Genomic DNA, 18760 nt, shown 5'->3' with positions numbered 1-18760 from the left:
ATTCGTTATTAGTGATAGGAGGGGACTTTAACATTACTATAGATAATTCAACTGATAGATGGCCCCCAGGTAGGCCAACCAATCAGAATTTGGGTTTTATACTTTTTATGGAAAAATTTGATCTCACTGATATATGGAGAGAGAGGTTTTCGGCCGACAGATCGCTCACTTGGAGTAACAAAACAGGTTCCAGACAGTCCAGAATATATTTTTGCCTTATATCCAAATGTATTGATAGTGAGTGTGTTACTACAAATATTTGTACTACTCCCCTCACAGACCATAGGGCCATTTACATTGATATCAAAATATTTTACACTGGGGGCCTCCCGGGTGGCACAGTGGTTAAGGGTGCCACCCGTGGATACCACGAAATTGGGGAGAAAAAGGGGTAAAAAATTCAAATAAATAAATATTTACCCCTGATACTAACCTTGGTACTAACCTCTACCTTGGTAGAGGTTAGTATCAGGGGTAAATATGATTATTATTATTTATTTATTTTTACCCCTTTTTCTCCCTAATAGTAGCTACTAAACAATTGGATACCACGAAATTGGGGAGAAAAAGGGGTCAAATAAATAAATAATAATATTATTTACCCCTGATACTAACCTTGGTAGAGGTTAGTAATCAGGGGTAAATATTTTTGTTTTTTGTTGGGTTTTTTTACCCCTTTTTATCCCCAATTTCGTGGTATCCAATTGTTTAGTAGCTACTATCTTTTCTAATCGCTACAACTCCCGTACGGGCTCGGGAGAGATGAAGGTCGAAAGCCATGCGTCCTCCGAAACACAACCCAACCAAGCCGCACTGCTTCTTACTGGAAGCTAAATAGCTCGTTATTAAATAATGATATAGATATAGGTTAAAGATCTGCTCTTACACTTTTGGGAAAGGGCTTGTGAAGAAAAATCTTATTGCAAGAACTGCGAGCTCTTTAAATTTGAGGTGTCCAAATACCTTAGAAAATATGGTAGTAATCTTGCTAAGACCAGAAGAGCTGAGGAGGAAAAGGTGATCATTAAGATAACTTCCCCAGTCGGCCTCTCGGGGGAGGAGAAGATGGAACTGATTGAGTTACAAAACAAACTGGATAATATATATAGATTAAATAAAATGTATAATATATATATAGATTAAATAAAATTGATAATATATAGAGATTAAATCAACTGGATAATACATATAGATTAAATCAACTGAATCATACATATAGATTGAAAGCAGAAGGAGCCTTTATTAGATCTATGAAAAAATGGCTTGAGGAGGGAGAACAGAATTTCTTTAGACTTGAGAAATTTCCCTCTACAAATAACACTATCCATAAATTAAACATTGATGGTGTTATTACAGATTACCAAAAATGAATCACTAAATACTGTAGCAATTTTTACAAGAAATTGTATAGCTCTACGTACTCTCAGAAATCCACAGATATGTTTTTTGACTCAGTGAATAATGTTTACTCTATCAGTGATACAGAATCTGAGCAGTGTGATGAACCTATCTGAATTGAAGAGATTTAGAGTCTATCATACATCTAAAGAACAACAAATCCCCAGGTGTTGATGGAAACACAGTTGAAGTAGGAAGTTCACATACACCTTAGCAAAATACATTTAAACTCCGTTTTTCACAATTCCTGACTTATAATCCTAGTAAAAAGTCCCTGTTTTATGTCACTTAGGATCACCGCTTTATTTTAAGAATTTGAAATGTCAGAATAATAGTAGAAAAAATGATTTATTTCAGCTTTTATTTCTTTCACATTCCCAGTGGGTCAGAGGTTTGCATACACTCAATTAGTATTTGGTAGCTTTGCCTTTAAATTGCTTAACTTAGGTCAAATGTTTTGAGTAGCCTTCCACAAGCTTCCCACAATACATTGGGTGAATTTTGGCCCATTCCTCCAGACAGAGCTGGTGTAAATGAGTCAGGTTTGTAGGCCTCCTTGCTCGCACAGATTTTTTCAGTTCTGCCCACAAATTTTCTATAGGATTGAGGTCAGGGCTTTGTGATGGCCACTCCAATACCTTGACTTTGTTGTCCTTAAGCCATTTTACCAAAACTTTGGAAGTATACTTGGGGTCATTGTCCATTTGGAAGACCCATTTGCGACCAAGCTTTAACTTCCTGACTGATGTCTTGAGATGTTGCTTCAATATATCCACATAATTTCCCTCCCTCATGATGTCATCTATTTTGTGAAGTGCACCAGTTCCTCTTGCAGCAAAGCACCACCCACAACATGATGCTGCCACCCCCGTGCTTCACGGTTGGGATGGTGTTCTTCGGCTTGCAAGCCGGTCATACGATCTTTGTCCCCATGTGCAGTTGCAAACAGTAGTCTGGCTTTTTTTATGGCGGTTTTTGTGCAGTGGCTTCTTCCTTGCTGAGCGGCCTTTCAGGTTATGTCGATGTCGGACTCGTTTTTCTGTGGATATGAATACTTTTGTACCTTTTTCCTCCAGCATCTTCACAAGGTTCTTTGCTGTTGTTCTGGGATTGATTTGTCTCTAGGAGACAGAACGCGTCTCCTTCCTGAGCGGTATGACAGCTGCATGGTCCATGGTGTTTATACTTGTGTACTATTGTTTGTACAGATGAACATGGTACCTTCAGTCATTTAGAAATTGCTCCCAAGGATGAACCAGGCTTGTGGAGGTCTACAATTTATTTTCTGAAGTCTTGGTTGATTTCTTTTGATTTTCCCATGATGTCAAGCAAAGAGGCACTGAGTTTGAAGGTAGGCCTTGAAATACATCCACAGGTACACCTCCAACTGACTGAATTTATGTTAATTAGCCTATCACTGCTACAACTGACTCAAATTATGGCAATTAGCCTATCAGAAGCTTCTAAAGGCATGACATAATTTTCTGAAATTTTCCGAGCTGTTTAAAGTCCCAGTAAAGTTAGTGTACGTAAACTTCTGACCCACTGGAATTGTGACACAGTGAATTATAAGTGAAATCATCTGTCTGTTAACAATTGTTGGAAATGTTACTTGTGTCATGCACAAAGTAGATGTCCTAACCGACTTGCCAAAACTATAGTTTGTTAACAAGAAATTTGTGGACTGGTTGAAAAACAAGTTTTAGTGACTCTAACCTAAGTTAATGTAAACTTCCGACATCAACTGTACATGATAATTTTACAAAATCTTTTCTGAAAAAATCCTACTTAATGTCTTTTAAGACAGTTTTGAAAACAATGTTCTCGTTCCTACAATGACTCAGGGGTTAATAACACTGATACCTAAGCCTAAAAAATAAGTGGTGCTCATCGATAACTGGCGTCCAATTTGTTTCTTAATAATGACTGTAAAATATTAGCCTTAATTAAAGAAGTCCTGAATGCAATCATTGATGAAACACAGTCTGGCTATATGAGGAACATACATATTTCTAACAATATCAGACTAGTATTAGACATACTTGACTACTCAGACCTAATAACCGAGGATAGCTTCATAATATTTTTAGATTTTTATAAAGCATTTGACACAGCAGAGCATCACTTCCTCATCCACTCCTTTGAGAAATTTGGCTTAGTTTTGTTTTGTAAGGCTATTAAGACTATACAAATGGTAACAGCTCTATCAAACTGAAACATGGCACCTCACCTAGATTTGAGTTAAAGAGAGGAATTAGACAAGGTTGTCCTATCTCTCCATATCTGTTTTTATTAATCACCCAACTTCTTACAAATTCTTTAAATAATAGTCCTGTACAAGGTATTTCCATAGCTGGTAAAGAAATTATTATAAGCCAGCTGGCTGACGATACCTCACTTTTTCTGAAAGACGCTAACAAAATTCCCATATTGATCAATGTGATACAATCCTTTTCCAAAGCATCTGGTCTATATCTTAACATTAATAAATGTGAACTCATGGCTGTCAAAGATTGTGTGACACCTTCATATATATATTTTTTTCTTCTTTTTTTTCTCACCTTTATTTAACCAGGTAGGCTAGTTGAGAACAAGTTCTCATTTCCAACTGCAACCTGTCCAAGAGAAAGCATAGCAATTCGACACATACAACAACACAGAGTTACACATGGAATAAACAAAACATAGTCAATAATACAGTAGAACAAAAGAAAACAAAAAGTCTATATACAGTGAGTGCAAATGAGGTAAGATAAGGGAGTTAAGGCAATAAATAGGCCATGGTGGTGAAGTAATTACAATGTAGCAATTAAAACACTGGAATGGTAGATGTGCAGAAGTTGAATGTGCAAGTAGAGATACTGGGGTGCAAAGGAGCAAGATAAATAAATAAATACAGTATGGGGGTGAGGTAGGTAGATAGATGGGCAGTTTACAGATGGGCTATGTACAGGTGCAGTGATCTGTGAGCTGTTCTGACAGTTGGTGCTTAAAGCTAGTGAGGGAGATATGAGTCTGCAGCTTCAGAGATTTTTGCAGTTCGTTCCAGTCATTGGCAGGTGACCAGTGAGATATACCTGCTGGAATGCGTGCTTCGAGTGGGTGCTGCTATGGTGACCAGTGAGCTGAGATAAGGTGGGGCTTTACCTAGCAGACACTTGTAGATAACCTGTAGCCAGTGGGTTTGGCGACGAGTATGAAGCGAGGGCCAACCAACGAGAGCGTACAGGTCGCAATGGTGGGTAGTGTATGGGGCTTTGGTGACAAAACGGATGGCACTGTGATAGACTGCATCCAGTTTGTTGAGTAGAGTGTTGGAGGCAATTTTATAGATGACATCACCGAAGTCGAGGATCAGTAGGATGGTCAGTTTTACGAGGGTATGTTTGGCAGCATGAGTGGAGGATGCTTTGTTGCGATATAGGAAGCCAATTCTAGATTTAATTTTGGATTGGAGATGCTTAATGTGAGTCTGGAAGGAGAGTTTACAGTCTAACCAGACACCTAGGTATTTGTAGTTGACCATGTATTCTAAGTCAGAGCCGTCCAGAGTGATGCTGGATGGGCGAGCAGGTGCGGGCAGTGATCGGTTGAATAGTATGTATTTAGTTTTACTTGCGTTTAAGAGCAGTTGGAGACCACAGAAGGAGAGTTGTATAGCATTGAAGCTCGTCTGGAGGTTAGTTAACACAGTGTCCAAAGAGGGGCCAGAAGTATACAGAATGTTGTTGTCTGCGTAGAGGTGTATCAGAGAATCACCAGCAGCAAGAGCAACATCATTGATGTATAGAGAAGATAGTCGGCCCGAGAATTGAATCCTGTGGCACCCCCATAGAGACTGCCAGAGGTCCGGACAACAGGCCCTCCGATTTGACACACTGAACACTATCAGAGAAGTAGTTGGTAAACCAGGTGAGGCAATCATTTGAGAAACCAAGGCTGTCGAGTCTGCCAATAAGAATGTGGTGATTGACAGAGTCAAAAGCCTTGGCCAGGTCGATGAATATGGCTGCACAGTAATGTCTCTTATCGTTAGCAGTTATGATGTTGTTTAGGACCTTGAGCGTGGCTGAGGTGCACCCATGACCAGCTCTGAAACCAGATTGCATAGCGGAGAAGGTACGGTGGCAGTTAGCAGACCGGGGCAGTCAAGCAAGCAGTTAGCAGGGGCTAGGAGTTAGCAGACCGGGTTATCAAGGAAGCAGTTAGCAGGGGCTAGGAGTTAGCAGACCGGGGCAGTCAAGCAAGCAGTTAGCAGGGGCTATGAGTTAGCAGACCGGGGCAGTCAAGCAAGCAGTTAGCAGGGGCTAGGAGTTAGCAGACCGGGGCAGTCAAGCTAGCAGTTAGCAGGGGCTAGGAGTTAGCAGACCGGGGCAGTCAAGCAAGCAGTTAGCAGGGGCTAGGAGTTAGCAGACCGGGTTATCAAGGAAGCAGTTAGCAGGGGCTAGGAGTTAGCAGACCGGGGCAGTCAAGCAAGCAGTTAGCAGGGGCTATGAGTTAGCAGACCGGGGCAGTCAAGCAAGCAGTTAGCAGGGGCTAGGAGTTAGCAGACCGGGGCAGTCAAGCTAGCAGTTAGCAGGGGCTAGGAGTTAGCAGACCGGGGCAGTCAAGCAAGCAGTTAGCAGGGGCTAGGAGTTAGCAGACCGGGGCAGTCAAGCTAGCAGTTAGTAGACCGGGGCTAACAAGTTAGCCTTCGGGGGACGTCACGATGGGGGTAAGTCTGTTTTTGCCTCTTCGTGCGGTGACGTCGATAGACCAGGCGTGGAGTTAGTAGGGTTCCAAGTAGCTCTAGGTAGGTAGCAGGCCTAGCAGGTTAGCAGAATGGGCCTTCAGCGGGCGTCTCGCCTGAGGGGCCTGTTGGAATCCTCGGGCAGATTATGTCGGTATTCCAGTCATAGAGGATTGGTGGGATTCCATGCCCCTTAATATAATGGTATTCCAGTAAAAGAAGAACCTACATATTTAGGCATAACCATTACCAAGGATCAGAAGTCTAGAGGCTTACTAAATGTTAACCCTCTTATTAAAAACACCCAGAAGAAGCTAAATCAATGGCTACAGAGGGACTTATCTTTAAAGGGAAGAGTCCTAATAACCAAGGCTGAAGGTATCTCTAGACTAACATATGGCGCTCTGTCTTCAAATCTTGACGGTAAAATCAGCAAGGAGATAGACCAGATGCTTTTCAACTTTCTGTGGAGGAACAGTACCCATTACATGAGGAAAACTGTATGAGAATGAGAATGGTGGGCTGAATTTTCTGGACTTTACTACCTTAAATAATATATTTAAGATCAATTGGATTAAACAATTCTTAAGAAGACCCACTTCTATGTGGAATTGTATTCCTCATCATGTATTCTCTACTTTTGGTGGCCTTAAGTTCATGTTGGTTTGAAATCATAATATTGACAAAATTCAAGTGAAACTCTGCTTTTCATCAGCAGGTTTTCTTGTCATGGTCCTTCATTTATAAGCATAATTTTTCTCCACACAGGTATTATATATGGAATAATTAGGATATATTGTATAAAAATACTTCTTTGTTTTTAGAATATTGGTCCCGAAATAATATCCTATTGGTGAGCCAACTTGTAAATGCATAGTTTTTTTAACTTAGTTATCAGGAATTCTTATCACTTTACAAGTTCCCTGTAACACCTAAATATTTTGCAATTGTTTTAGATGCCATTCCCTCAGGTGTTGCTTTATTATTCAGGAACGTGTCAAGAACTGACCTTCAGAACCTACCTTCTATTAACCCTGTTGACTCATCAATAGGAAATATCTGTTTCTCTTTTGGTCCATTCAACAACAGAGCGATACGAACCTTATGTCATGCCTTATTGGAATGGATTTATTGATAATATCAGTTGGGAAAAAGTTTGGATGTTGCCACACACATACCTACTTGTTAACAAAATTAAGGAAGTTTCCTTTAAAATTGTTCATAAATATTATCCTGCCAACCACCATATGAAGAAGTTTAAGGAAAACATCAGCTCAAATTGTTCCTTTTGTAATGACCACCTAGAAACATTGTTGCATCTTATTTGGCATTGTATTTATGTAAAGAAACTGTGGCAAGACTTCAGTAGATTTATAATTGAACACATTTATGAAGATTTCACACTATTGTGGAGAAATGTACTGCTTGGATTCTTTACCTACTATAAGTTGAAACAATTTTATGTAATTACTTTCATTATTCTTTTGGCCAAATTTTATATTCACAAATGTACATTTACAAACAAAACATCACATTTTATTACCTTACAAAAAATAAATTGAACTATATTTTAAGACAATTAAGTACTCTACTAACAAAAAAGCTGTTAGAATTATAAGTGTATGTTTGTCCCTTCAGGTCCTTGTGTAATGTGATGTTGTAACCCCCTAGCCCAATTGTCCATTGTATATTATTTATATATACTTGTGTTCGTCATGTACTTTCTGTAATGATGTGGCGCAATCGTGGGGCCTATGTAGGCTTTAAACATTTTTTTTATTAACAACAAATCAATACATAAAGCACATGAGGGAACACAAGCATACATAGATTACAAACAATGGACAATCGAGCTAGGGGGTACAATATCACTTTACAATTACACAAGGACCTTAAGGGACATGCATATACTTAAAATTCTAACAGCTTTTTTGTTAGTAGAGCATTTAACAGTCTTAAAATACAGTTCAATTTCTTTTTGTAGGGTACGAAAATTTGGTGTTCTGTTTGGAAATGTACATGTGTGTATATGAAATTTGGCCAAAAGAATAATGAAATTAATTACATAAAAATGTTTCACCTTTTTTCGGACCTATGGAGACACGCAGAGGCCAAATTGAGCTCTTTTCCGCATCGCTGTGCGACTCTCAAATGTGTAATAATATGGATGGCGCCGTATAGCTCCGCATTGACATGATTGGTTGACGGTAGGTGAGGGCGGGAGGTCCTGTATAAACACAAACTCACTTCCATATCACGGTAAATGCTGCACGGCCAACTCAAACAGCAGATTTACCATGCAGCGCCTTTAAGGCTAAGCAGTGAATGATTGCATCTCAGGAAAAACTACAAGTCCCATTCTGCAACCTGGATGGTGTATGACGCCATGATCTCTACAGCTCGTTTGTGTTGTCTTTTTGCGAAGCGAGAAACGACGCTGAGATGTCTGGGCTAAAGAAACCAACATAGGTAACGTTATAGATGTACACGTAGTGGTGTGATCATATGAGCAGTCATGCGGCGATACAAAGGCCGCTTGTGTGTAGTGCTGAGCGTTGCAAATGTTTTAAATCCACGCAATATAGGCCATTTGTATGCCTTTCATCAATGCCGTTTCTGAGCTGTCCAGTAGCCTAGCAGAAAGACATCCGAACAATTAAAGATGCTGGATGGACACCAGTTAGTTGTGAGCAATAACGTTCCTCATCATTATTTGTCTTGTTTAGTCGGCCCATCATTTGCGTAGCAGTAAAGTACCCCTGGGTGTAGGCTTGTTGGTGTTGGTTTTCTGTTCTAGCGCAATGTAAAATACAATTCTTGTAGCCTATTACCCACCCCTCTTTGAGAGCATCTTTGTCATACAAATATAGTGTATTCATTTGCCTGCTAGCTGTCGATTCATGCAGCAGCATGTAATGATTCCCATGGAATCAGACCCAAATATGTTTAGCTTGGGGTGGCCCTTTTTTAAGGGCGTATACTCGCTTAGAATAAAGAGTCGGTTGCTTTACATGCACACATAATGTTTCGGTGTCTTATTTATATATATATATATTTCATAAATACTTTTGAACGTCTCTTTTGGCCAGTGTTTTAGTGTGCAGTGTGTGATTCACTGTTTTCCACACCATTGTGTTTAACCTTAATGCAGATTTATTGTGTGTGTGTGTTGTTGAACTTCTCAGTCTTCTGCAGGGAATTCGTTTTACAGACATGGTTGAACCTCCAGTCGTGGCAGGAACCAAGTTGGTCATGGAGGGCTTGACACTGCCAGTTGAGACAGTTGAACAAACAGTAGAAGTTGAGGAACAACCAATACTTACAGGTGAACAATACATGGAAACGGATGAACAATACATGGAAACTTATGAACAACCAATGGAGACTGGGTTACAACCAGTGGTAACTGAAGAACAACCAATGGAGACTGGGTTACAACCAGTGGCAACTGAAGAACAACCAATGAGTGAACTGCTACTTGTCACAGAAGAGGCTTCTGAGTGTGTCTCAGACCCCACTGCTTCTACGGAGATCATTCTTGAACTATCCGCTGTTCCTCTAGAGTCTGCTGCTCCTGAAGAGTGGGAACTGGGCCAACCTGAGGATGCACAGAAGGCGACCCATGTGGATGACGTGGCCGCTAGTGACAGAAAAAATATTCCCCCCAAGAAGAACAGAATGGAGCCACTCAAGATGGACATGTCCAGGCTGCCAAAAATGGTGACTCCGCTCACATGTGAGTATTGAACTTCTTCTCTAGTAGTCTGCCGTGATTGGTTACCATGTAATACATTTTTGTATTTCTCTTTCAAGGCTTTAGTATTGCAGACAGAATCTCATAATTTCCCCTGTAGTGTTTTTAGGCTATTTATTTGTAGTTCTTGCATAAGCAGTTAAGCTATTACGACAGTTCATTCATTTTTTTGCTCTTCTAGTAACCTCCATTGTGTGTTAATATGGGTTTGAAGCTGGGATACAAGTGTTCTTTCCGCTAATCCCTTCTCCCTCCCCCCAGCTTCCCAGATCTCTATGCAGTGCCTGGAGTGTCACATCATCTTCAGCGACCACAAGAGCAAAGAGCGCCACCTCAAGCAGAGTCACCCGGCAGAGTATGAGCAATGCATGCTGGGGGATGCCCTGTTTGCCTGCTACGTCTGTGACCGCCAATTCACTAACTCCAGTGACCTCATGCTTCATCAGCGTGCACACACGGAAAAGACACCCTTCAAGTGCCCCATCTGTGGTGAGGCCTTTAGCCGTTCCTCTGAGCTCACCCTCCATAAGAAGCTTCACTTCGGCCTGTACGGATACACCTGCGCAGACTGTGGAAAACCCTGCAAGACACTCACCTTACTGAAGTATCACCGCCGCACGCACACAGGGGAGAGGCCCTATGTCTGTAAAGGAGTGTGGCAAGAAAGGTTTAGCATGTTTGTTTTCCAAGGCCCTCCAGAAACACGCACTAGCGCATTTGCCGGAAGGAATGAAAGGAGACGTTGGAGGGATCACACCACCGATGAAGTCACAGCTAAAGAAGAATAGTGGTGAGTACTGAAAAACATGTTTGTTTTCATGTCATACAACTACTGTGCTATAATGGGATGTGCAGTGAAATACTCGTGATATACACTATACAGTGATTAAGCTAGTGATATACACTATATAGTGATTAAGCTAGTGATTCTATGCAGAACCAAACCTTTTACACCAAGATGTAAACTTTAATCTTTATTGTTTGTATCTAGGCACTGCAGTGGTAAACTTTTCCTGCTCCGTGTGCAAGGCAACCTTCAAGACTACCAAGACACGGCTGCATCACATGAAACACAAGCACAACCTGTGTGTTACAGCATCCAGCAGCACGACACTAGCTGGCCAACAGGTGAAGCTAGGTCAGCCCATCATAACCCAGGTTCCTATGGGCCAGCCAACCTTTCTCCACATGGAACCCCTTGGTCCCTTCCAGCAGGTGGAAAACATAGACACTGAACAAATCCGGAAACTAATAGAGTCTTTGGGGAACGTGCGCAAAGTGAACCAGGTGGTGATACTGGGACAGGTGCCCACACGGTCAACCATTGGATCTACAGCGGTTACAGGGAAAGAGAGAGCATTTGCAACTCCGTTTTACTCAACCACAGTTTATAGAACTGAAAAAGATTGGGGGTGGAGAGATTAAGTTTTTGGGATTGGAACAGGCAAAGCCACAATGTGAATCGCTGGAACCAATTATTACATTGGAACCTGTAATATCAGATGGACAAATGGAGACCCCATTACTTTCACACACACAGGAAGTTGCATACGCTGTGCCAGCTGAGCATGCTGGATTAACACAAACACACGAAGGAGAGATGATTCCTCAGCAGTTACTTGGACAGACTGGTCAGACAGTTGAAGAAGAGAACACTATGATTCAGACTGTATCAGTGGAACAGGTGTTCTGTCACAGTGAAACGGTTGAGCTCAGGGAAACGACTGAACAAAGTCAAACTGTTGTGTTGGAAGTCACTCCTTCACTGATACCAACTCTGGAATTGGAACAGACTCAAACTGATCAACAAGGACTTATGTCTGCTTCCTCACTACCAACATTTATGTTTGAACAGACTTCTGGACAGAATCAAAGGTTCAGGAGGGTATATCTCTGTCCCGACAGACATATTTCCAACAGTGGAGTTAAAGCTGACGCCATTAAAAACTGACCAGCAGGAAGAACTCTCCACTTCCTCATTGGTACCAACAGTTAAGTTTGCACAAACTCCTCCTGGACAAACAAGCCAGGTAGGGAGACAGCCACACAGATGGAGACATTACAGTTAGAGCAGATCTATTCCAGTATTAGACAGACACAACAGACAGGAATAGGACAGCGAAGATCAGTGGAGAAACCTCTTCTAGAAAACACAGAGAATGACCAGCAGCACATTTTGGAAAAGCCTTATGAAGGAAAGAAACAGACATCACAAGAGCAGTTGCAGACACTGATAGATAAGTCTGTTTCTGACAACGCACTGAACAGCAGAGAGATGCCTCGCACTCAGACGTCAGAAATATTTCCTCCGCCGTCCGAGACAAAAGGCACCACAGAGTTCACAACTGCCTGTGCATTTGATGTCAGTACAAGAATTTGTAAAAGTGAGGAAGAGAAAGCAGCCAAAGAACTCTATAGTGCAAGGAAATATGCAACAGCAGACGGTTGAGTTGAAAGAGAGCCTGCCAAACGACCAAGAGCAAAGAAAGCTCATCTTGTTGTGAAGTTTGGTCCTAAAGAAATGCCTAAAAACCAGAAGAAGCTTACACAACCATCTAAGTTGCTTCATAAAGGAGACCAGATTCAGGATATGAACCAAATGTCTCTCACAACTCTGCCTGAAAAAAATTGTCCTTAAAGGTTGGTAAAGAAAAAAAGGTCAAGAAGAAAAAGATATTTCCAAGTCAAAAATAAATCCCCATCTATATTGTGTGAACCACATGTGCAGCAAGTCTTGCAGGTAGATGAGCAGGTCCATCAAGTGAAGCCGAGGAAGAAGAAAGTAAAAAAGCAAAAATATGTCATTAGTGAGACTTTTGAGCAGATTAGCGCTGAGCAGATTAGCGAGCAAGAGGTGATCGCTCCACCCAAGCCAAAAAAGAAAAAGCAGCAGACGATGGCGCAGGAGGACCAGCCTAAGAAAACAAAGGGGCAAAAGCTGTCAAAAACAGGGAGAAAGAAAAATAAACCGAATGTGGAAGCAAGCCCAATATCAGAAGATATGCCCGACCCTAAAATAAAGCAACAGTCCCTACTCCTACTGAAGGGTCACAAACAGCCCCAATTGAAAGTTTACAAATTAGATGCCTCAAAAGCCCCCCAAGGTCAAACAGATCTCCACCAAGACACCCATCCCATCCATAAGAAGAAAGGGCCAAAAAGCAAACAACTAAAAATGCTAGCTGCTGGAGGGAAAAAAAAGTAGGGAGACCCAAAAAGAACCACACAGCACTCTCTGTGTTGGCTCCTTTAAAGACTACGTCTCATTCCTCTGACACATCTCCGACCAAGCCAAAGACCAGCAGGAAACGTAAGGCCCAAAAAGTGGAGACAGAGGGGATCATCAGTGGCTCTCATTCCCGCGAGCCCTTGAATGTAAGGACTGTGGTGAGAGGTTCTCTGACGTCTCGTCCCTCCAGGAGCACAAGGCAGCCCTGCATGCAGTGGAGAGCCCTGGTCTCACCTACACTAACGGCAACATCTTTGAGGGCGTTTCTGGGTCAGATCTAGGCCAGTCTCCACTAAAAGTGACAGAAGAGATCATTGAAAATTCATTGAGTCAAAACACGTTTGGAATGCAGGTAGCATCTGACTGGGATATGGTGGAGATGAGAGAGGTAGGGTTGGGAGAAAGAGGGGAGCGAGTCTCTTTCCCAGCCCTAAACCCTTCCCCCTCTCTGCCTCTGGCTGCTGTGCTTGTTGAAGGTGGACAGAAGGGAAGGGAGAAGAACATGGATAAAATTGCAGAGGGGATGGATTCATTTTCTCATATGGTACCAAATTCAACTCAATCTTGTACCCCTCCACAAGTTCAATTCATTTATCTGGCCAAATCTGACAAGGTCCAACCCCTTCTGTTGGAGAGTCTTTCTCCTCCTCACCTCACACCCATAGCCCCCTCCACAGCTGTCACCAAACAGGGGACACTAAGTCAGAGAGTCAGGGCAATATGAATGACACTGCTGATGCTCTCATACCTACCGTTTCTGGATTTGAGCACCTAGGGCCTATTGAGGATGAAATTAAAAAGGAGTTACTACTTGAGGTGGATTTGGTCACTGTTGGGGATGGGGACCAAAATGAGGGGGAACACCAGAGCTCACATCATGAAGACAGTTCACAAAATGAGGGATCCAGCCTTCATGAAAACAGCACCATGAAAACACTCATGCACTACTGCAAAAGCTCAGATTGAAATGTGAATAGGACTGTAACAACACAAAATGTACAGACTGAATCCTGCCCCTCTGACCCACTGGAGATCAAGCAAGAAGAGGAGGAGATTATGGTGCAGAGGAGAGAAGTGGAAAAGAGGGGAGTGGGAAGAAGGAATTATACCAGGGGCAGGAAAAGAGGAGTTGGGCGTGGGAGGAGAGGTTCAGCCACAAGGAAGGTCTAGGAGGAGAGGGCATGAGAGAAATGGAACCAGAGAAAGAAACGGATGAATGTCAGGTAGTCTACCAGCTGTATTCACTCAGTAATGATACTGAAATCAAGGATGAAGCAGACATCACTACTCTCCATCCTGGTCAGTCATCTCCCATCAGTTTACAGACCGAGATCAGATCTATCTCTGAGCAAAACATGCTAACAGCTCCATGTCCATCTGGATCCTGCATCTCACCGCTTGAGGAGGACCCTGAGGACCAGGTAGTGTTTGAGCTAGAGTCAGTCACCACCAGTGTAGTGGAGGTGTTGAAGACCGAAGATGGGATGGTGATGAAAGGAGTAGCAGGGGACCAGGACGACAGGGACACTGGCCAATCCCCAGGCATCATACTGGAGAGGTTCCTCACCTCAAGGCAGAGCGAGGCAGCAGTGGAGGACAATGGAGTGGTGCTCATGGTAGACTTGAGAGGTCAGGAGGTCAAGGTGGAGGAGAACACCTCAGATTTGGTTCCTGTGCCACACACCTCTCGTGCCAGACACACAGTGGAGCAGAGGGGGGTCAGGATGTATCTGGTGAAGCAGGAAAACAACCTGGTTTTGAATGATCCCCAGGTTAGTCAAGGTCAATCCCAATTGAATGTGGAGCAGAGCAGTACCAGGCAGTGCATATTCTACCCAGTGAAGGAGGAGCGGGAGCTTCTGGAGGAACCATCTCAAAGTGAGCAGGGGTACCAGCGCTGGTGGTGCCTGGAGAGGCCAAACTCAACCATCCAGTGGAGAGACTATCCACTACCAACCCTGCAGTAGAGGAGTATGAGGTGAACAGGAGCACAGCAAAGTTTGAGATCTGAGATGAATGAGTATGGAGAAGGTAAGATCTCAACATGAGTCATGTGTTGTAGCAATTTACATTTTCATAAGCAATAGTGAAGATCCATAGATGTAACTAAATACTGTTTCTTTTTTACAGGTGAGCTGGACTTTGAGCAGCAAGAAACAGAGGAGCTTGTTGATTTCCTACTTCAGAATTCTGACGAAGTGGAGTCCGAGGTTGTTGAATGTTCTGACCCGCAGCCTGACCCTGAGGCTGTAGTTATGGCCTGTTTCCATGACAGCCAAAACCATGCCTCACTGCATTCAAATTATATACCAAACAAGTAAGTATTGTAATTAGCCTTTTACTCATCATGAATACACTGTACAATTTAATTAAAGTTTTCTACTTTTTATTGTCATGTACTGTATGTATCCTTAAGGACATGTCATGTTGTCAGTTTTGATGTAAATTGTTATGCTCTCTCAGCTTGCCAACCACAGAAAGCCAGGCTCATTCAGGATCTATGGGAGGGTCCCAGACAGGGACTGGCTACAGGAAACCCATTGATTACTTCTCCAAGTATTTTGGTTGGGATGCTTGGTCTGAGATTGCCCGTTGCACAAATAAAGTGTCCCATCTTTCGAACCCAGTAACAGCAAAAGAGGTGGCCCAGTTTGTCGGAATCCACATTGCCATGGGAACATTGAAGGTATGTAAATGAAAGTATTGGCGTATAACCTGAATCTTATTCCTATGGCGTCTAGTTTTATTGCATCTTCATCCTTACTACACAGAATGGGACATGTAAAGAACAAATTAGTTAGGCCTAGTGGGTCAAACTCATGCTAATCTCTGCACTTTTGAATGTCTACAGTCATTCTTATGAGCAGACTATCTAATGCTGCATAAACTAACATTGTCTTCAATGTCGCCGTTCTCCCGTTCTCCTCTCCTAGTTCCCCAGTCTCAAGCTGTACTGGCAGGACTTCACCAGGGTGCCTCTGGTTGCTGACACCATGTCTGCCTCCCGCTTCTCCCAACTCTCCTGCAAACTGCAACTGGCATCTGCAGCGCCAGCAGGGGATCCCATGGACACCCAGGAAGCTGGACATAGTGGTAATCCAGACAGGCCTAAGGAGGGAGACTCCACACGCAACCCTCTCAGAGCTTTTCACACCCCAGCTAACCCTACAGTTGGCACAACTAGAGATGAACTGGATGGCAGTGTCCACACACTTACACGCGGCCACAGTCAAATACAAGCTCTTAGCTCCAAGTCTGTGTCTGCAAAATCCACAACACAGACGTCCACAGTCCCTCACAGCATTTGGCAGAGGAATGGGGACATGCCATCCAGCCAGGACTGTTTTAGTTTTAAAACTGACCCCCTTTGGAGGGTTAGACCGTTAATGGACCACGTTCGGGACGGATGCCTGATGCTGAGAAGAGAGGGTGACCATGGAGTCGATCAATACCCTCTCCCTTTGACGTGTAGAGCGGTCAACAACAAGCGGCCCTCCTTGCACAGCACTGTCTTAGTTAGATCTGACGGTCTGATCATAGATTTCAACCTTAGTCTGGATCTCTCCAACAAAGAGACCACTGTTGAGAAAATGGTGCCCAGAGATGGGATGGTGTTTCTCTGCAAGCAGGAGCTCTCTACCCCTGCCATGTTGGAGCACCTCCTTGGGTCAGGGGTGCATGGTGCGGGAAAGGTGGGAGGAGCCAAAGGACAGATGGGTGATGAGTTTGTTAGCTCTGACGGGCGGCTGATGCTACACAGGTACCATCTCGGCTTCATCCTCTCTACTGTAGGAAAGGCCCAGCAGAACATGGCATCGCTCATTGACAGCTTCGAGAAGGCCCAAAAGGCAGCCAGCCTCAATAGAGACTTACTGAATCTCTACCATTCCCCACTCTCAGCCTCAGCACCATCTAGCTGGCCACAGGCTGTTCTGTGGTACCTTACAGATCTGGCTCTGGTAAACTCATGGATGCAGTACAGGCAGGATCATGTTCCTCTGCCTGAGCCTTTGAACCTCATGGCATTCAGGCTAGAGGTCTCCAAGGCCTTGATCCTCTCTAGTGGCTCAGACACCCAGGACGCAGCCCCTCCGCACCCCCCTCAGAAATTACACTCCCAGGGCACAGTCCCAGATCCTGGCCTGTTACAGGATAGTCCTCTCCCTGACGTGGCCACGCGGTACGACGGTTCGGGCCACTGGCCGGAGCAGCTTGGGGAGGGAGAAGGTGGCAGGTGCTGCTTCGGAGGCTGTGAGCGACTGTCTCGCGTACGATGCCTCAAGTGTTGCGTGTTTCTCTGTATCTCTCGTAACCACAACTGCTTTTTGAATTTCCACAGTCAAGGGAGTTTTTGAAGCTGATACAATTTTTTTTTTTTTAATTGGTGCATGTTTTATTTAATGCTATGTTTAGCTTTTTTTAAATATGTTTTTTCATTTTAGGTTAAAGATCTTATTTCATATTTTTCCCCCCTACACCAAATTTGTTTGAGTACTAATCTTTTCAGTGTCAGCTTCAGTACTGTGCAGGAAATTAGAACTTGGTCCCTTTTTAGCCTACTGTGTAAATGTAATCTTGATGTATGCAATGGCTTTTTGTATGAAATTTGCCTACAAAATAAAATGTGAAAGAGAATAATGATAACCTAAAGTCTGTCTCTGAAACCAAGTGAAAATACATTTGAAGATTTTTTGTTTGTTGTAATTCTCATTTTTTAAATTTTTTTCTGAACCTTGTTTTGTTGTTTACATGCCAAGAAGCTTTTGCATGTGTTTTTGGCGTTCTTTGTAAATTGAATAATTGAGTTAAAACTGTTGGAGTAAATACATGTACGTTTTCTAACTGTTTGGGTTGTGAATTGTATTGGTCTACCTGCTGCTCTCAAGGTACATTTTTCAAATCTTTAGCTACAAACAGCAAATTCATTAGATTATTTACCAAATCAACTGCACGCAAGCATAGACAACACGTGTCTATGCATTTGCTCAAATTAAGGATAAAAGAGCAGAGAAGCATTCAAAATGGAATTGTTTTCTTGAAGACTCAAAATATTGCCCTTGTCACGTGACAAGGGGCAATTCAATTTCCACATTCACTGTACTGGAAGCGGTTTGAGGTAGGTAGTTAACGGCTTGTTCGCACAATTCATGTTTAGCTGTAACGTTAGTTTGCTAATATCGTTTAAGACTTATGCCTACATATTTACCATATCGTTATGGTGGGGCAGTTTGTTTCCGTGAACTAAACGTGTCCGTAAAATGCTAAATTATTTCTCCGTTTTGAATTGTTAGCCTGCCAGCTAATGTAGCTGGGGTTATGTTATTCGAAATTGGTGTTCGCTCAGCAAACCATTGAGGTATAAGACTAAGGTATATACACCGTTGACTGTTAAACCGTTGCAAGAACCTAAAACGGACCCCTAACCAATTATTAAAAATGTTAAAATATCTTAACGAAAATATCGGTTTGTCGATCAGGCGTGTCGGTGTAGCCTTTTCCAGCTAACGTTTGTCTAACAGGAGTTTCGCCAAGTCATATTTAGATAACTAACTTCACTTAATATAAATGTAACATGTCTATCGTCATTGGCATACTGTATACATCTAGCCAAAGTATAACTAACGTTGCTTCACTAAGTGAAAATAAGTTG

At 42.7% G+C, this 18760-nt stretch overlaps 1 protein-coding gene and 1 pseudogene across 2 annotated transcripts in view; both read left to right on the top strand.

Annotated features, from left to right (window-relative positions):
• The first annotated feature begins 8415 nt into the window (after positions 1-8415).
• LOC115140824 (uncharacterized) lies at positions 8416-17700 on the top strand (annotated as a pseudogene).
• A 421-nt stretch (positions 17701-18121) lies between these two features.
• Positions 18122-18760, top strand: part of LOC115140844 (zinc finger protein 696-like) — a 9098-nt gene continuing 8459 nt past the window's right edge. The window contains exon 1 of one of the 2 annotated variants that reach the window (XM_029679263.2): positions 18122-18226. The gene's annotated coding sequence lies outside the window, so the exon portion shown is untranslated. Of the gene's footprint in view, positions 18227-18252; positions 18480-18760 lie in introns of those variants that run through there. The other variant, XM_029679264.2, reaches the window with a different exon arrangement.

The sequence above is a fragment of the Oncorhynchus nerka genome, linkage group LG3, assembly GCF_034236695.1.
Source record: "Oncorhynchus nerka isolate Pitt River linkage group LG3, Oner_Uvic_2.0, whole genome shotgun sequence".
NCBI lineage: Eukaryota > Metazoa > Chordata > Actinopteri > Salmoniformes > Salmonidae > Oncorhynchus > Oncorhynchus nerka.
Note: the sequence above shows the minus strand (reverse complement) of the source record. Positions and strands in the feature narration are given on the sequence as shown.